Genomic DNA, 19839 nt, shown 5'->3' with positions numbered 1-19839 from the left:
AGGAAGATAGTCTAGAATACATTTTAGTTTGGCCAGAGGTATCTAAATGGCATAGCTACATTAGGTGTTTCGAGGACCAGCTAGCTGTGACTGACTGAGCCCAGAGATAAACCCACTCAATTCTGCAGGCAGTGTGTTTGTGGAGCAGTCTGGATTCTATCATCACATGGCACAAATTGCAAGTACATTACTATTACTGATACTTTTAAGTAAGCTATGAGACATCACAGTTTTCAGACAATCATCCCAGGAATAGATCACTGGCAACATCAGTCCAAAGAAAAAACACTCTTCTAAGTATACTGCAAGACTTTAGCAGAACCAAGAAGTTCTCCAATTTACATCTTATTGATCCATCTTTCTATCCAAAGTCAGTTTCAGGAAACAAACAAAAGGACCTGGGTTATCACCCTTTTGCCATTGAAAGGAACAGAACAAGAGATACAAGTCCCTTCTATCAAAAGAAGCTTGTTCCTCCTTTAATTTTAATGCAACAAGAATTACATGGTGTTACACGCTATTGAATACTACATGCGTAATACGCTAATACATCTCGAACTTGGAAACCAGATCAGGGCACTTCATGTTTTCCAGGCAGTGCAGTTATCCTTTAGCTATACAGTAGCCCCTACTAATGCTTCCAAGTACATTTATAGGAGGTCACAAAACTAAGAATCAAACTCTGCTGTAGTGGTTCTCCTCGTGCCCCACGGAATGCTCTTTTTTCAACATTCAAAGCAGTCTTTGAGAATTCTTCATGAATAAAAATAACCTTAACACTTGCATCAGATATTCTCCCTTGTGGAAGACAACTATCAGTCTAAACTTTCATATATACTGTTAGAATTTGAGATGACGTGCTGTAGAGAGCTGTGCACGCTTAATCCTTGTACACAAGCCTTCTAGTTCCATTCACTAGCCATAGGAATCTAAGCATTACATCATCACAAAAGCATTTGGGTAAGTCACAAACTAATCCCAGTCACAGCTGCCTAACAAATTCCATGTTTCACCTCCAGAGACTAAAACGCCAGCACTGCTCAGTCGCAGTGTACTGCAGTTGTTCATATGGAGAAAAACACAAGGGCTGCCTGACAGCAGCTCTTCAAGATCTGTTGCCCATATGCATTCATCCGCTATTGTCCCTTTTCCCCCCAACCTCTCAAACATCTATTACAATCGTATCTTAAAGCCCATTACTTTATGCCATCACAATCTTCAGAGATTTGCAGAACTCACAGCTTCACTTTTACAGTGTCAGGGTCTTGGGATTCTGGTATTAGGCTGACAGTTTTATAAAACAACTATAAAAGAACATTTTCCCAGTCATTTTGTGTTAATAATTCCAGAAAAGCAGGGAAGATAACTGTTCCAAGTCCTGAGAAACAGGGAAGAATTGTTCCTGTTCCATTTTTCACAATCAAAATTTTGCAGCCGTTTTGAAATGTTAATTGTTCAATAATAGCTGGAATTAATATAATTAAAACTATTATTAATAATAGCTCCTTCTTCGAGTTCCTTGTGAAATTACTAATTATTAAAAAAAAAAAACTTTTCCTTCCCAAATCAGAACTTTTGTACCTTCATTTCTTAGTTTTAAAATTTAAAAGTTGCCATTCCTGTTCTCAGCAACTGAAGGTAGTAGTTTTTTTAACAAAAGAAAAAGCTCTCTTACTGTGTAAGAAGGTCTGAACTTTATTCTCAGGAGACCAGGTGTTTGAAGTGAGCGCCTTAAACTACTGGCAACGTGTTTTGGGAAAACTACCAGTTGGTCTCTCTTCAATGAGCTGCTCTATTTGAAACACTGAGAGATCAGGCCTCCAGATACATAACAAACTGCTTGAATTTGAAGTACAAATGGCCAATTCCCATTCGTTTTTCCAAGATCACGTCTGGAAAGGATTCTCACCAAATTTATTTTTGTGAATACTTCCAACATAGCCAAAATAATCAAATTGCTTTATAAATATTCTCTCTTTATGACTGAATAGAGAAAGTGTCTTCCATAGATTCTGTCATTACAGTTTTGCTGACTCTACTCTTTGCAAGCTTTCATTAAGCATATAGCTTTTTCCTACTAATATTAAAATAAAGGGAACCAATAAAAGAGCCCTCGTGTAACTGAGCACACCAAATATTGCAAGAAACCACAGAATAGAACAGCAACCTCTGCTGCAAAAGGATAAAGCTAATCCCCTTGTTTGATCAGGAGCTAGATCTCTACTACTAAAACACTTCCTTCAAACTGTGTCACAGAACACACATTGTGGCAAACGAAAACAAACTCTGGAACATTTGGATCTAATGATTATAGAACTTTCAATTTCTATAACCACTTAAACTAGTTTGAGTTCTGTTTTGAACTGTTTTTCACACTTCTGAACACTAATTACAACCACCCCATCTCAGTCTCTGGCTTGTTTGGCCAGGCAGAACAAAGTCCTTTACTTTTCACCATAAGCAGAGCTACCATTCGCCCAAAAATCTGAGTATCTCCTCTGTACTGGTTCACATTGGATTCATTACTTTTGACCTAAATTGGCCAGAAAAAACACACTGCACTTAAAATTTTTAACTCTTCTCACTACCAAACATCACTGTTGCCCTCTTCCACAGAATAAAGATAGTCCAATACATTCTCACATCCTATTTGTTCAATTTGGCCTCATGGCTCAAACTCAGCTGTGACCAACTAAGCCCATACACCTCTTCCTAATCCTCTGCATTTCCAACTAATGAGCTCCCAGCCTATTGCAAAAGTTCTCTGTAATAATTCATACTTTTGATACCTTGCCCTTTGTGCTATTTTGTTCAGTAATTCAAACCCTCAAGGGCATGTAGTTCTTCTGTAACGGCCTCTCAAGTATAACGGGTGCCTTTAAATTTTGTGCCATCAGCAAATTTTATCAACGTGCATTGACTTTTTTTATGCTAAGGTCACTTTTCAGTCACCAACTGCCAAGAACAATCCTGAAGAAAACAGTAGTAACATCCATTCTGACATCACCTCTCCAGCACTCTTCTCATAGCCAGGACTATACATGTCTTATGTATTTATTTTTATGACTCTCTCATTTGCACTAACTGCCCCAGCTCAACAGAAAATGTTACTGAAATTCAAACTAGTTAGATCAAATATGCAATTCTAACTTTTCCGTAACCATTCTGACCTAAGAGATAGCTTTAACAGTCTTTTTCTGCATTTCATTCCAGTTCTTATTTCTGACTTCCTTTTACAAAGGGTTATTCATCCAGTTATTGTAGAAAAGGGTTAAAAAACTATTCTCTTTAACTTACAAGAATTACAAGACATCTCCATATTCAAGTTCTCAAGCTTATTTGGGCAACTGATTTTACTTGCAGATCTCTATGCCTGCTCTTTTGAAATAGACAACCATCTTTCAACACCTCCTTTTGTATACTTCTAATTTCACCAAATCAATTTCCAATGAGTCAGTCCGATCCTCATTCCCTATCAAGACTGAGCCCAAAATACTATCATCTGAACAGGTTCAGAGATTTCTGGTAAAAATAAAATACCACATGGTGAACAGAATTGCGATTGTTGGTGACTACTGCTGTCTGCTACCATACTTGAAGGAAAAAAAAAATATGTTCTGAACTTTGTTCACATGCATGCAGATAAACCTGCATACACACAATCAATTTTATGGCAACACCAGCAGGAAGCTGCAAGTGGTAGTACTGGAATACTTCCTCCTTGTGAGAGATGGAGTTCCCAATCTGTTGACCTGACCTGCTGGCTAGGACAGTCTGGTGCTTGCCAGGGATTCCCATCTAGGACATTTTGGAGAGACTGCTGAGGCTTATTCATCCCTTGGACCCTTACCCCATGCTACTCTTCCACACCAGGCACAACTGAAATAGCCTGAGGAGACCTGGAGAATATCAAGCATGACTACATGGCCCTAGGGGTGAGGGTCAAGAGCATGGAGGTCCAGGTGGTTTTCTCCTTAATCCTACCGGTGAAGAGCTCGAGGAAGAGCGGAAAGATCAGGGATCTGCTTGGAAGAATTCCAGGGGAAACAGTCCTAGAGACAATAGTGATCAAGGAGGGTTGGTTGATTTTCAAGGATTACCTCCTCCAAGTTCAAGAAGGATCCATCTCACACACCAGAATGCAAGAAAAGGTGGCAGGAAGACTGCATAGCTGAACAAGGAACTCAACCATGAAGAGGAAGCATACAAGAGGTAGAGGCAGGGTCAAGCAACTCAGGAGCAATACAGAGACATTGTCCAAGAGTACAGGTATGAGGCTAGGAAATCAACGGCATGAAGTCCAGCTGGAGGCCACTCACTACTCAAGAAGTTGATACTAGGGCCAACACTGTTTAGTATCTTCACTAAACCCTGACAACGGAGCAAAACACACCCTCAACAAGTTTGCCGATGACACACAACAGGCAGGAGTAGTCAATATACTAGTTGTTTGTGCTGCCATTCACAAGGACCTTGGTAGTCTGGAGAATTGGGTCAACGGAAATTTCATTAAATTCAATGAAGGCAAATACAAAGTCCTGCACCTGTAGAGAAGTAGCACCATATACCAGTACAAGCTGTGGACTGACTGGCTCACAAGTGGCCTCTCACAAGAGAGGTCCTTGTCATCCAGGTGAACCTAAGACACCAATGTGCCATTGTGGCAAAGAACAGCAACAGTATCCTGGGCTGCATTAGGAAGAGCATTGCCAGAAGGTCAAAGGAGGAGATCCTACCCCTCTACTCAGCACTGAGGAGACTAGATCTGCACTGCTGCACCCATTTCTGCACTCCCCAGTACAAGATATGATTATACCAGAGTGAGACCTGTGAAGGGCCACAAAGACGGTTAAAGATTGGAGCATCGGATATATTAGGGGAGGCTGAGAGAGCAGGGATTGTTTAGCTTGGTTCAGAGAAGGCTGGAAGTTTGGAAATCTTACTGTGTGTGAATATCTGATGGAAAGGAGGAAAGATGACAGAGCCAGACTCTTCACTCTTCTCAGCGGTGCCCAGTGGAAGGACAAGATACAATGGGCACAAACTGAGACACAGGAAGTTCCATTTAAACTTCAGAAGAAAAGGGGGGGGGGAGAAGAAAAATCTCAACCTTTCTTACTGTAAGGGTAGTCCAACACTGGAATAGTTTGCCCAGGCAGGTTGTGGATCCTTAGAGATATTCAAAACTAGGCTGGATGTGGTCCTGAGCAACCTGCTCTAGCTGACTGCTTTGAACAGGAGGTGGACCAGATGTGCCCCAAAGGTCCCTTCCAATCTCAGCTATTCTGTGCTACACTATTTCTATCACATCAAGAATTATTTTTACTGTTAAAACTACTGTGCAAATACGTTAATTTCTTTTGGAAAGTGACACCATTGCGGCACATAATTTCTTTATTTTAAATTAATTTCTGTAAAGGCCAGAGAACAGAAATCTAGCAGACAAGTTCATACAAGCAATTTTCTCAAGTGCTCAAGACAACTTCAAACCTAAAAGCCAGTCAAAGTAAACAGCTGGCACATTTAATGTCATCTTTCTTCACACAGCTCTCCATTTCGGAAGCAGCACTGCAAAGGTTTTCCCATATCATCACTTGCAATCTTTCAAAAACCATCTAAAGCCTATTCACCTCAACACAGACCAGTATTAAGCAGCTTTCATTTTTATTTTTATCCCCACAGAGCTAACTGAACAAGTGGCAGCAGTGGAGGTATATTGTAGATTTGGTTGAAATGCACAAATTCAAACTATGCAGCCCTCTCACAAGCCTGGGCTATAAAAGTGGTGGGGGAGAACAAACAAACCAAAAACCCCAAACCTATAGCCAAAAAAAAAAAAAAATTTCCCCAAAACACCCATATAAGATTGTTTCACATCAGGAAAAACTTCTTCCAGGAACACAAAGCTTCAACATAGTCAGAAACATAGTCAGAACATTCAGTTCTTTATCAATAACATGGATATCCAAAGCATGCTTTCAAATTCCCAGTGAACTAATACCATCTTCTGGGTGCAATGTCCCCTGCACAAATCACACTGTAATTTTATGATATTTTTTCATTCAGATTTTCAATCAGAAAGCTGCTTAGTGTACAACCTTAATAATTTAATACCAAAACTAACAGTTACCTAACCATAGCCTGCTTTTTACAAGCATTCAGAAAGAATAAATTCCAATTAAATATGTTGAATTTCTGAATAGTTTCTCAGGCTCTTTTTTTTTTAATATAACATCACTAAAAACTTTCATAATCTGACTTCCTCCTTTCCATCCATTACACTTCTAAAACATAAATCACTGCAACTGAAAAATCTCTCCAAGCCTTGAGCACACAATGAAACAACAAACAAGCATCACCAGTAGACACATAGCACAGCAGTGAAACTCAAAATGTGTTTTAGACACTAAGAAGACAGCAGCTAAGGAGGAGTCCCAAACAGTAGCTTTAGAACAATGTCTCTCACTTGTTTCCACTTACTAAAAAGATCAAACATGGTAAAAATCACTCTTAATTAGCTAAGCCATTGAAAAAAATAAAGTAATGGTGGGAATTTCCAAAGAGCCACTAAGACAAATGACTGAATAAACAGTGCTAATAGAGGCATTTAGAAATTTATGTTACATTAATACTAAACGAGGAAAAGAAGAAAAAGGAGGAGTTTTAGGATCTATAGCAATCTCACAATTTGAGGGGAGACTCTTCTTGCACCCAATTCTATTATCTGACAAGAAAACCTAAATGTCTCTTAAGAAGCTGCCTAACAGCACAACTACAAATGGAATAGAGGAGTACAAGCATTCCCACAATTTTCCTGTTTCAAGCCTCACTTTCTATAGTTACACTGTAGAAGACTCTTAGTTCTATACTAATGTAGAATCAACACATGGAACAGACTGATGCCTGTGCACCTAAACATTTATTGCTCTCAGATCTGTTCTTGTCTGCTAAGAGGGAACAATTCCATGAACAGATACTTCAAATAAACAAAGTATTTATTGGCTTATGAAAGCAATTTCACTAAAAAAGACTATCTTCGATAAATCTCTTCAAAAGTAAACTACATTTATCCGATTTTGGAACTACACATCTTGAACATATCAAGGAGTTTAGTTTCAGGTAATATACTAAAGCTTGAAACAAGCTTGGGAAAACAAACAGATTTTACTGGTATCAACTAACTTATAAATGCCATCACCACCTTGTACTGATCATGGCTGGAGACTCAATTAGGCATACAACCCAAACAACAGCTGAAAGGAGTTAACAATTTTGCCAAGTTGCTATATTCACAGTCAAGCTTCTCTGTACCAAAGAACTGGAATATGGAAGCTGAAAACAACAAGAAAACACCTTTTCCCTACAGGGAAAGCGAGATCATTGTAACAATGGGTTAGGAAACCCGAGATTAAAATTATTCAGGGACTGTTCTCACATACTATAGAGTCATTTTATTATCTTTGTATCTTCTTCTCATAAACCTAAATATTCTCTTACAGAATTTCTGCCTCTACTTCTCAAATTCAGTACCTTGAGGTGATGCTTCCTGACATATTGTCTGTTATTAATTGTCAGGTGCATACGGAAACTTACCCCCGATGAACAGATACATATGGACAAACTCAACCTCCTCAGTTGAAATAGTTTACAAGTGAAAGAGGTTTTGATTATTTAGCTGCATCCACACACCACCACTTGATTAAACAGCGTTCCACCAATGCAGGCAGGTGCATCGTCACAAAAGCAATAGCCAGGACAAATTATTATAGGATGCAGTATTTTTATATTAGATGCCTTGCTGGCTTTGTTCATCAGTGTTTGGTACATCCCCTCCTCTCCTCGCCAAAGAAAGGGAGCATTAAAAGAATTTAAGCAAAATTTTAAAATGCAGCCAAGATATACATATATCCATTTCCTATCTCAGAAACACAAAAGATGCCACTATATAAAAGTTTATATCAAAGCTTTGTACACCACTCATAACACAAGCCTCAATATTTAAACGTATTCACTACAGCAAGTAGTAATTTTTCTCTCTGAGGAACAAAGATGGCAGCTGACTAAAAGGGCACCTTACTCAAACAAAGTGGTACATGAAACTTGCCATGACATATGACTAGCCTGAGTGGTCTATAAGGGTACCTGAAAGATACAGTTGCCATAAGCAGAATCTATTTACCTGTTCTGTAAGATCACTGATGGAAATATGTTTTTCCTGTTTAGAGGCTGTTGACACTAATGGTGAGACAACAGTTAAGATAGAAAGGTGAACGCTGACATTCCTCACTCAGTAACTGACAAGGACAACCAACCATCTTGGATGTGACTGATACCAGAGCAGAGATGCAAAACTAGATTTTGTAAACTGTCATGGTTTAGGCCCAGGCAACGAAGCACCATGCAGCTGCTCACTCCCTCTTCCCCCCACCCCTCCAGTGGGATGGAGAGGAGAAAAATGTAACAAAAGGTTTGAGGGTCAAGACAAGGACAGGGAGGGATCACCCACCAACCATGGCCCCAGGGCAAAACAGACTGGACTTGGGGACAAATCAATTTAATTTGTTACTAATCACATCAAAGAGGATAATGAGAAACAAAAGCCAGATCTTAGAAACACCTTCCCCTCACCCTCCCTTTTTCCCGGCCCTACATCCTCCCTGCCCAGCAGCACAGGGGTACGGGGAATGGGGGTTGTGGTCAGTTCGTCACACGTGGTTTCTGCCACTTGTTCCGTAAAGCGGGAGGACTTCTCACACTCTTCCCCTGCTCCAGTGTAGGGTCCCTTCCCACAGGAGATAGCACAACTCTCCAAGAACTTCTCCAACATAAGTCGATCCCACAGAATCCAGTCCTTACCCATCAGACTGTTCCAGCATGGGTTTGTCCCATGGAGTCATGGCTTCTTAGGGTGCAGCCACCTGCTCTGGTGTGGAGTTTTCCATGGACTGCAGACGCATCTCTGTTCCACTGTTAGTCTCCAGCAGTGTGGGGTCCTTTCCCACAGGAGACAGTCCTCTACAAACTCCTTCAGGTGCAGTCACCTGCTCTGGCATGGGGTCCTCCACAGGCTATGGGTGGGTCTCTGCTCCACCATTAATCTCCAAAGGCAGCAGGGGGGCCACCTGCCATCTCACCACAGGCTTCAGGGGAATCTCAGCTCCAGCACACCTCCTTTCCACACTCCCTTCACCTTCACTGACCTTGGTATCCATGTAGTTGTTAGTCTGAGACTTCAGTCTCTCTCTGCTGCACCTATGCTGGGCCCAACTGGCCTGACAAACCTTAGCAGTTCTGGCAGGACAAACTCTGCCCAGCAGGCACCCTGGGAGCAGGGCACTCCTCCAAGCTGCACTGCTGTGGCCATCTCCAGTCGAGTGACAGCCACCCAGCATGGGCAGCCACCCACGCAGGAGGCCAGGGGCCAGCCCCCTCGCCTCCCCCGTCCCTTCACTGCAGGTCCCGCATGGTGCAGGTTTCTTTGTGCCCTTCTTAAATATGTTTATTCACAGTCATTGATTGGCTTGGCCTTGGCCAGAGGCAGATCCGACCTGGCCCAAAACAGATCTGACTTGGAGTCAGGGAAGCTTCTTGCAGCTCCTTACAGGGGCTATCGCTGTAGCCCCTCCCCTGCTACCAATACGCTACCACATTAACTCAGCACATAAGCTGAGACTTTGGAAATTCGAGTACCTTTCCTTATCTCCTCTACCTCTGTATAAACAGCCCACCTTACCTCTATGCAAACATTTAAAATTAAATAGAATTCCAGAAAGCATGCTAGCTCCAAAACCACAGAAGGTGATACAACGTAACATGGAGATTCACAAAAAATAAGGATTCACTATTGTCAATCCTTATTCCAAAAGCTGTCCTAATAAATCCTTCAGCTACTCATGAAGTGATAGGGTCAACCCAAAAAATTAACAGACTGAGTACCTCCCCAAAGACAAAGCAGTCTCTGCATGATGGTTAATTACCGGTTATTTTCCACCTAAAAGAAAAGGACCTGCAAAGGCCACAGAAGAACAAAGAAGCCTCAAAACTGAGAAAACAGAACTGCAGTCATTTTAACTGCACAGTCTGAGTTAACAGCACCAGGATTTAATAACATTATGCAAACTGAAGCTTCCTCCTGCAACAATGACTTCCTAGGAAGTTAGGTAAAACACACCACCAAGAAATCACCCACAGTAGCATGTCCAAAATAATCAAATTCCCACTCCTCCACACATGCTTAATAGTAAGATTTTGGGAGGAAAAAAAAAGCTTAGTATCCACATATTCACTTCCCAGTGACTTCCCAGTATCAACAGTTCCACCATTGATAAGAGCTTACTTCTCTAAAACAGCTCCATACATCTATCGCGTAGCCCTGACACAGCCTATGGCCTACAGAAGCGACAAGACCCCGACTCTGTTTTCACAAATTAAAACTCTTCTGTCCTTGTACTCAAGGACTGAGCTTGTAACATGCCACAGAATCACGATATCTGCCCCCAGGATATTTTGAAACAGATTAGCCATGATCATAATTGTCTAAGGATCTGTCAAATAATTAATTAAGTGCTGTAAGTTACTGCAAAGTATTTATCAAACTATAACTTAAACAGTAACAGCGAGCACAAACTTTCAAAAAAATTCAAGTTGGGGAAAACTAACCTCTTACGCAGAAGCTGCAAATGGAAGGCAGCAGAGGCTATGTGGCCTTTCCAGTGCCTTTGACTTAGCAACCTAATATTCTGCAATTATCAAAAACAGAGCTCACACACGAAGTAGTTACAACAGTTTATTGTAAAAGGAGAATGAGTTCTAATAGGGAAGACAGCGATACACACGGTGTATAAGAACAAAAGAACAGTCATGCTAGATCAGAACAAAGGATCATCTAGGCCACAACACTTCTGCTACAGCAGTCGAAAGTGAACATCTTGGGAACAGCGCAAGAATAGACAAGTAAATAGCAGTATTTCCGAAAACACTCTTCCAGTCTTCAGCAACCTGACAGTTCAGACACTTTCTAAGCCAGAAACGGTGCCTTTATACTTAACAACCTTTCTTTTCTGTTCATTTTTCAAGCTCCTACTTAAATGTAGTTAAACTTTTTTAAACATTTCTGGAAGCAAGAGACGGTGTGAAGGTCAACGCTTATTTACATTTTTGATTAAGAACCTGTAGTTCTTGTACTGAAAACAACAACAAAGAATGGATAAAAATAACATAGTGCATAAACATTGTTATTGTTACAAAAAAAAACTGAAAGGGAGGAAGATAAAGGTTTTTATCACACAGAAGACGCTTTGGCTTAAAGATGATGGAATTTTAAAAAGCACCTTAGGAATTTCACGAAGCTGACATACGGGCACACCTAAAAACACACATAAACCTTCTCAGAAAATTACTTTTCTGGAAGGAAATAAAAAAAAAAGAAAAGGTTTCAGGGCTTCAGGGCATTTAGGGGAGGGTGGGGTTGGGTTTTTTTGTTGTTTTTCCCCCTTTTAGGAAACAAACAGGAAAAAGAAGGTGGCAATAATTATTTCTAACCAGTAACTCCACAGTCCATCAGTATCAGTATTCATTATGCCACAGAAGTGTATTTGAAACACTTATTTATCTGAAGCTTTTAATTATCTTTCCTATAGAAGCACCTAGAATTACAACTAGAAGTCATACCTAGATCCATTCTAACTGTGGTACTGTACTGCCTAAACACAGCTAACTCCAAAAAGGCAAAAAATCTGTGGCTTCTTCTCACTTCTCTGGGAGCTGAAGCTGACGGAGCCATTTATCTTCCCTCAGGAGGAGTTAAAAGTATTCTTATTGTTATTACCATAACTTAAGGCTCATTTTAAAGTAGGTTAGTAAAATCTGTTCTACATAGTTATTTCGCACAGAGAGAAGTACACAGAAAAGTCAGGGTAAAAAACTGCTTTTCTGGTTCACTGATGTAAGAAACAAACAAAAATACAAGGAAACTAGATGTAGTCTAATCCCAAAACTTTTTTAAGTGGGTAAAGAGAGGAGAAAGACATTTAATCAGTATTCATTTTAGCATTTTATTGTTAAAGATTGCCTTGAAACCGGCTACTGCCACATATCCAACGGCTTAATATACTGCAGTACTATGTTCTGCAGCTTCATCCCTTAAGATTTTCTCTGTCAGCCTACGTTTCCTGAGCTTTTTAGTTCAACACACTCCTAACACGCTTCAAAATACATCACAGTTCACCAAGCACCCTTACCATAAATTTATAAACACAGTACTTTATTATTTCAAATATAGTTTCCATAAAGAAGCTATAGAAGCTTACCACAGCCTTGAAATGCAGGCCAGTTTGAAAATCAAGGTCATATACGCTTATTCTGTGCCAGCCTCGCAGAAATCTCACGCATTACAAACAAGCATTCTTCCCAGGCCAATTCTATAAAGCATAAAGTTTAGAAATTATACACCTTCACACCAACCACACACACACTCAAACTCACATCTACACAAAGCCCTTAAACCAAGGACAGCATAAACTTTGAGTCCAAACTTGCAATTTGCAAGCACAGAAATTTAGGTCAAAACCCAACTCTGTTTTTATTCAGGTTACAACATGCCCACTTCGCAGCAGACGGCGAATCTCAGGTTTTGACAACCTTCCAGCACCATCCTACATTTCCTCCACAGTTTTTTATTCCTTTGGCTCACTCTCTACCCACTCACTTTTTATGCATCACTCTTCAAACATCGATATGTTGTTCAGAGAGAAATACATTAATGCTTCATTCCTCTGCTCTATTTACACACTACTCTGTTCACGCCAAACAGCACTAATAAAGCATTGTCCTCGCATGTGATTTTCTGAGGGTCAAGAAGTTACCTTTGTTGACACTAGGATACTGACTGCTCTCTTGTGTAAGTACAGCAAAGAATGTAGGAGAAGGCTGCAAAACTTGTCACTGACAAAGTGCTTACACAGTTTGTTGCAGAAGCTGGTAGGTGGGGAGGAGGGATCACACTACAGAAAAAGAATAGATAGTCCCGTGATTTAGGCAATTTAATTATAGCCCAGAGAACTAAGCTCTATTCCTCTCTGTTCTACATAAAAAAAAGTAGCAAATCATAAGCTTTGTCTTACTTAAGTAGATGTCACACACTGCATGTGCCTTACTCTTTGAACATTAATCTCAAAGTAAAATCAAAGAGAATAGTGTACTGAAAACAGACCACTATAAAATTGCTATATACTTTGACAGCATGGATACGGATATAGACATCTTGAACTGCGTGCAGAAAATTAGCGAGTAGTATTCACATTGCTGACAGACTTTGTGCCTCTACCTATCAGCAGGTCTTTACTTTGGTGTTTGGTTTGTTTGTTTTTCAAACTGTTAAAGTTCACACTTGAGAAACTCTCATAATAATACAATAAAAATTCATGAGAAAAATAACACTGTCCTGAATAGAAGGAGATTTGAAGTAAACTCCCAAATTATGTGGGCTACCAAAAGCCCTGAATATCTACCCATTTAGTACCGCTAACAGTTATTACAAACTAAGTAACAAATCAAGTCAATAAAAAACACAGGTCCTTAGAGATATCATGCAGTGACACACATAAGCAGCATATCCGTATTTCTGGAATAATCTTCATTCTCTCACTTCTGAGCAGCTACAAATCTTACTTTTTTAATTGTAATTTAAATTTAATTAACTTTAATTTTAATTCTAAACCATTAAAGATTCTGTTTCGAAGTAAATAGATAGTCATCTTGGTTCTAACGAGTTTCAAAAGGATAAAAAAATGCAACATCAACCTAGCACTAGCCAAAGCAAGAAAGCCTTACTTCTCTGTCTCTGGCAATCGGTAAACTGCTCGTATTTGGAAGGTGAACTTGAACACTCAACAGAAGTACCTACAGAGTAATAAATTAACCAGTTCAGAGTGAGGGCCTACACACTCTATTTGGCACCCAGCACTACGCCTAAGCATATAATTTATGTGATGTCTAAGCATGTAACATTTTAAATTCAAATCCTCAGGTTATGCAAAGAAAAAGAGATTCATGACTTAGAGCCTTGACTCATGGAAAAACGAACCAGAGTGAGTCAATACTTAAACCGAACGAAGCACAAAAACTTTCAATCCAGGAGATAAATTGAGAAAAACTCTACATGTCGTTCATAAGTTCTTCTTTTGGAGGTTGAGGCAGGGAAGTTCCTAATAAGACGTGGGAAACACTAGAATAACAACACCACACAGACACCAACGACCTTAATGTTTTTCTGGCAGTAGTTTGCATTTGGTCTAAGAAAAACAGAGGAAAAGCCAGCTCAGTCACCAGAAAACCACAACGGTTATTTCAAAAATATAGTTACGACACAGAACCAGCACATTCCACCGTACAACAACAGCAGCGAGCCAACTCTCGGAGCCAAACACGACCCCCGAACACCCACCCACCCCAGGCAGCACTCCCGCTCGCCAGCGCCACAGCGATGGGCACTGCAGCGCGCGCTGAAGGTCAGCGTTTTCAGGCCCCGTTTTTACGTACGCTTCCCCTAACCGCATTAAAACAACAGGACCGAAAATCGCCCGTCGGGATACGCTGCGCTTCATGAATTACAACACCCAGGAGAGCGGCTGGGCGGGGGGAGGGGGAGACAAGCCGCGCACCCCTCCGCTTCGCACGCTTCCACCGAAGCAGAGGCCGCCGAGGAAGGAGAAAGGGCGGGAGGGACGCCCCGCGCGGAGGGACCTCGCTGGGCATTACGCGAAGTGCTGACAGCACGTTTCGTTTCCACGGGTGACGAGATCCCGCTCCTTCCCCCCAGCCCAGCCGCCGGGGCCGAGTCAGAGCGAGGCGGCGTCTTCTCCCCTCGCCCCGTCCCTCAGCCCACAGAACCCCCTCACCGACACGCACCGCGCCCCTTCACGCCGTTCGTTCACCCCCATCCCCACTCGCGGGGAGCGGGCTCACCCCTCGCTCCCACCCCCGCCGGGGCGGCGCGGCCGTGCCTGCCCTTGAGGCTCGCCCCTCCGGCCGCCCGGGGCGGCCCTGGAGGAGGTAATTAACGCTCACCTGCATCCCCGGCAGGCCCGTCTGTACGGGGGAGTGAGCCATGGCGGCGGCAGCAGGGGCGTTGGAGGGGAGGGAGGGAGCCGGCTCTCCTCAGGCGGCTCCAGAAGACAGGGCTTAGCTCATCTCCACGCTCGCACAAACACACAATCGTCCTCCTCCTTCTCGCCCTTCCCCCGAGCAAGCCGCGCCTGTCCGCCGGCGGTGGGAAAAGGGCCGTCCCAAGCTCGCGCTCCTTCAGGCCCCCGTCACGGATGCAACAGCGGCCTCCTCATCCCTCCTCTTCCTCCTCCTCCTCCTCCTCCTCCTCCTCCCCCGGCCGCGCGCGCAGAGCAGCCGTTACCGAGGCGGCCGCGCGGAGCCCCGCCGGCGACACGATGACAGACCTGACGGGGGAAGGCGGGGCGGCGGCGGCAGCGCACGCACCCGCGCGCCCCGCCTCCCCTACCCGGCTACCTGCACGCGCCGCCCCGCCCGGTGCCCGCCCGCTTCCCTCCATCCCGCCGCCATCGGGGCGAAAGTCGTACGTACCGCGGGGTACGGAGACCCGCCGTCCGAGGCCCGAGTGCCCCGAGCACCTCTGGCCCTGCCGGCTCCCGGGCGCCGGGCTTGCATCGTCCTCGGGTCGGGAAGCGGCGGAGCCCGCGCCGGAACGGCGGCCGCGGCCTTTTGTTGGGTTTCGTCGGGTTTCGTCCTTCGCCTTTTCGGTGGAGACAGCCCGCTGCTCAAGACCTGCTCCTCCTCTCCCGCGGCCCGAGTGAAGAGCGTCTTCCCGGCCGCCGGTAAGGCGGAGCAGGTGAAGCGAGGCGAGCGCCGCGCTCGGAGGCTGCTCGCTTGAAATACGGAAACCGGGGTGAGGCGGTGGGTCAGGATGACAGAAACCCTAGACGTTGCCTGGTATGTCCTTTTCCTGCCTCCCCTCCGCTTGGGCGCTTTAAGAAAGGTCACGGCCATGCTATCGCTCTGCTGAGGTATATGGTTTCAGGAAGCACTTGACTTCCTGTCGGGGAAGTCGCAAAAGCGGTCGTGTTCTTACAATGGGAGAAGAGCGGGTCAGCCGCCAGCTCTCCCACACGCAAGAGAAACCCCAGACCCATGCAACCCCCCCTGCCCCCAAGAACTTGGCAATGTTACATTCCTCGTATTTGGCCTATTTAAGCTGAGATTCGAGACCTCCGTCTCACAATTTCCAATGCCCTATGGAATGCCCTGAGGTTCTCCCCTTTTTTTCCCCCACGAAAAGCTAAATAGTTTCATGGGAATTAAAATTATCAAAACCTGTCGGCCAGTGGGTTTGGAATCCACGGGACAGTGGTTCACTGTCTTTTGAACTGAAAGAAATGGGTGGGTGTCCACTGCAGCATAAATTACTTTTCAGCAGGTAGTTCACTAGAGAGTTCGTACAAATCTCTTCACTGCAGGAAACACTTTAAAATAAATAGTCTTATTGATACATGGTTAGAACTCCCACTTCAGTTTTTCTTACAGTTACAATATTCATTGTCGTCTAATATGGGCTGAGGTGATGCCACACAGTCTTGTTTTCCTGAAACTTGTAGCAACATAAATCTCTCTTAAGATTTCTGCCCCTCAGTCAGATTTGAATAAAATTAGCTAACAGCTTTATTTGTGTACACAAACAAATACACACATGCTGATTGTTTCACTGAGAAATTAGACTAAATACACCAGCTCTTCAGTACAGTGAAACACAGAAAAGATCACAGAATCACACAGAATCACAGAATGTTAGGGACTGGAAGGGACCTCAAAGGATCATCTAGTCCAATCCCCTGCCAGAGCAGGACCACCTAGATCAGATCACACAAGAACGCGTCCAGGCGGGTTTTGAACATCTCCAGAGAAGGAGACTCCACAACCTCTCTGGGCAGCCTGTTCCAGTGTTCTGTTACCCTTACTGGGAAGAAGTTCTTCCTCATGTTTAAGCAGAACCTCCTATGTTCCAGCTTATATCCATTTCCCCTTGTCCTATCATTGGATGCCAGTGAAAAGATCCTGGCTCCATCCTCATGACAGTCACCCTTTACGTATTTATAAACATTAATGAGGTCCCCCTTCAGTCTCCTCCAAGCTAAAGAGACCCAGCTCCCTCAGCCTTTCCTCATAAGGGAGATGCTCCACTCCCTTAATCATCTTTGTGGCCCTGCGCTGGACTCTCTCAAGCAGTTCCTTGTCCTTCTTGAACTGAGGGTAGAAACTGTGTAGAAAATTGAACTATTGGAATTCTGTAATAGTTGTTCATTAAGGAGTTTCTAGTTTCCTTAATGCTAGAATGGAGTTTAAATTATGGGGTTTTTTTACTTCAGGAAATATGAGAATGTTTCTACTGTTTACTGGTATGTAATTATCTAAGAAATGTAAAAGCTTCCATTCGAGTTTTACCTCAGTCAAAAGTCAAATAACAGTCACAAGAATTGGTATCAAAACTTTATATTGTTTTCTAATGCATTTTGCAATCATTTTTAAAAAAAAAGTAGAGCTTTAGTATCTCCATGGTTGCTCCACTGTTTGCAGTAAATTTTTTTAGCTTGCTAGAAAGAAAGTCAATGGAGTGCAAGTGAACCTTTTCCTTTGTTCCATGAATACCATTGAGCTTTCACTGCCTCACATAATATTAAAAATTTTCATGGAGAAAAATGCCAGATTTGCCATTGCCTGTGCAGCTTTATTTTTGCTCTTTTCTATAGGGTTGTTATGATACAGATTTTATCAGCTGCTTTCCTTTTCTGCAGTTGCACATTCAGTGCAGACTGAAAATAAAAAAGGTATGAAACCAAGTTTTGTCTTTTGTATTAGGAAAGATACAAAGCTATTCTTTTCTGTCCATTAGTATATTCTTTGGGACTTAAATAATTGTTGTAAGGAAGGTATACTTGATTTGCTAGAGTTGTTTATGTTTTATCTTGCTAATTTCCTTTCTACATTTACTTTGTAGATTCTCTAGCTCAAGGCACATGAGCACAAAAAAGTTCCCAGTGGTAGCTGCTCTGAAGTAACTTTCCCCATGTGAGCTCCTAGCCTAGGGCCACTGTGAGGTCTTTCTCTTGCTTGTACACCACCATTGAGTAAAGATGGTGCATTTATTTCATCTCATGGTTTCAAAGATCTTCATTACGTGTTCAACAAGAGACTGTGCCTGAAAGATGATTGTTTGAGCCAGTGGAATAAGCTATACAAGCAGATTGACTTGTTACATGCAGGGAAACAAAGGAGCAGATTCAAAATACAAACTCTGTGTCATAAACCAGGTACTAGTCTTGGTTAAGTTCTGATGAAGTCAGGACAATAATTTACAATGTCTAATTTCTGTCAGTTTCTGTTCTGATACACTTCCAATTTCTCACCTAGACTTGAAGAAATTTTAACCAAAATAGTTTTGAATGTAATCTTAAAATAATGAACACGTTTCTGCTAGCTGTTAATTTTGTAAATGCTATTCTTTCAGTCAGCTTCATCCCCACAGGCTAAATAACAGAAGCCTTGCAAATTTTCCTTTCCTTTTCTCCACCTTTTCTGAGAAAAAGAAAAGATTTTGTGCATTATACTCCGAAGAAAGGCTGCTCTTGCAGAAACCTTTATTGAAAATAAAATGATTGCATGTTATGATAGCCTGCCATCCCAGTACAATGACAGCGACTTCAAAAATAAACAGTTCTTGTCATTAAGATGCTTCCCTGTTGCATTTTTTGAAGCCAAATGTTTCCAACATGCGAAGATTCAATCAATTTATTTTATGTGTAGACTTCTTAATACCTAGTTTGCTTTCGATTTAAAATGATACTTTGGATATGCAGAGATCTTCTGCTTTGCTGGTTATAGAAATTAAAATTTACAAAAGAAAAATATTATTATATCATTGTAATGGCGGTGACTGTGAACTTCTGGTTATAAACTACCTATGAAGAGTAAACATCTTCCTTACCAACCAAAACTGAAACTTCTTCTCAAATGAGCAATGTAAGACCACTGATGTTTTCTAAGAAGAAAGGTGCACCAGAAACTTAGCTCTTTTAGAACTTGCAATATACCATAAATAAATAATTAAATTATTAGATAAATGATTTAACAAATAATCCTGTCTTGAAATAAATACACTACAGAAAAAGCACCATGGGTTGTAACAGGTGGGCCATTTGTCTACAAAATTTAGCACATGAGAAATGTAGTGGTGAATAAGTAGCAGGCACAAGTTTACCTGGGGAAGAGAGAAGAATGAAGGGGCTGAATGCATGACAATATTGGTTCCAGTAAGGTATAGCTATGGGATTATGGAGACCTCCATGCAGATAGGGTTGAGTTTGTCCATCTTGTGTGGCAGCAGGAGTGTCCAGCCATCCTTGACCTGAGGGCTGTAGAACAGTTAACCAAATCACAGGACCATGCTGTTCACTGCTCAGCTTGTTGCCGGATTCTTTCCTTGCTTCCTTATCATCTTTATCAACCACTGTCTTTTGTCTTTCCCGTTTCCTATTTCTACAGTTTCTTGCCTGATCAATTTCTTAGTAAACTGTTTTAAGAACCTGCACAAATGTGTAATTTCTTCTCTTAATTGTATAGTTTAGGTCACCTATATTGCTCACCAACATAGGCTGCAGCTCCAAGACAGGTTGTCACATCTCCCACAGCCAGGAGGAAATGGCCCGCCTTTTGTAGGAAGGGCCTAAACCTTAATTAATTACGTAATTACAAATTCATACCAGCTGGATGCATATCCATAGCCTTATCCTTTTTTTAATTACCCTGTTAATAGCCTGA

Source organism: Tauraco erythrolophus, chromosome 1 (genome assembly GCF_009769465.1).
Source record: "Tauraco erythrolophus isolate bTauEry1 chromosome 1, bTauEry1.pri, whole genome shotgun sequence".
Taxonomy (NCBI): domain Eukaryota; kingdom Metazoa; phylum Chordata; class Aves; order Musophagiformes; family Musophagidae; genus Tauraco; species Tauraco erythrolophus.
The sequence above is the reverse complement of the archived record's forward strand: the minus strand, read 5'-3'. Positions refer to the sequence as shown.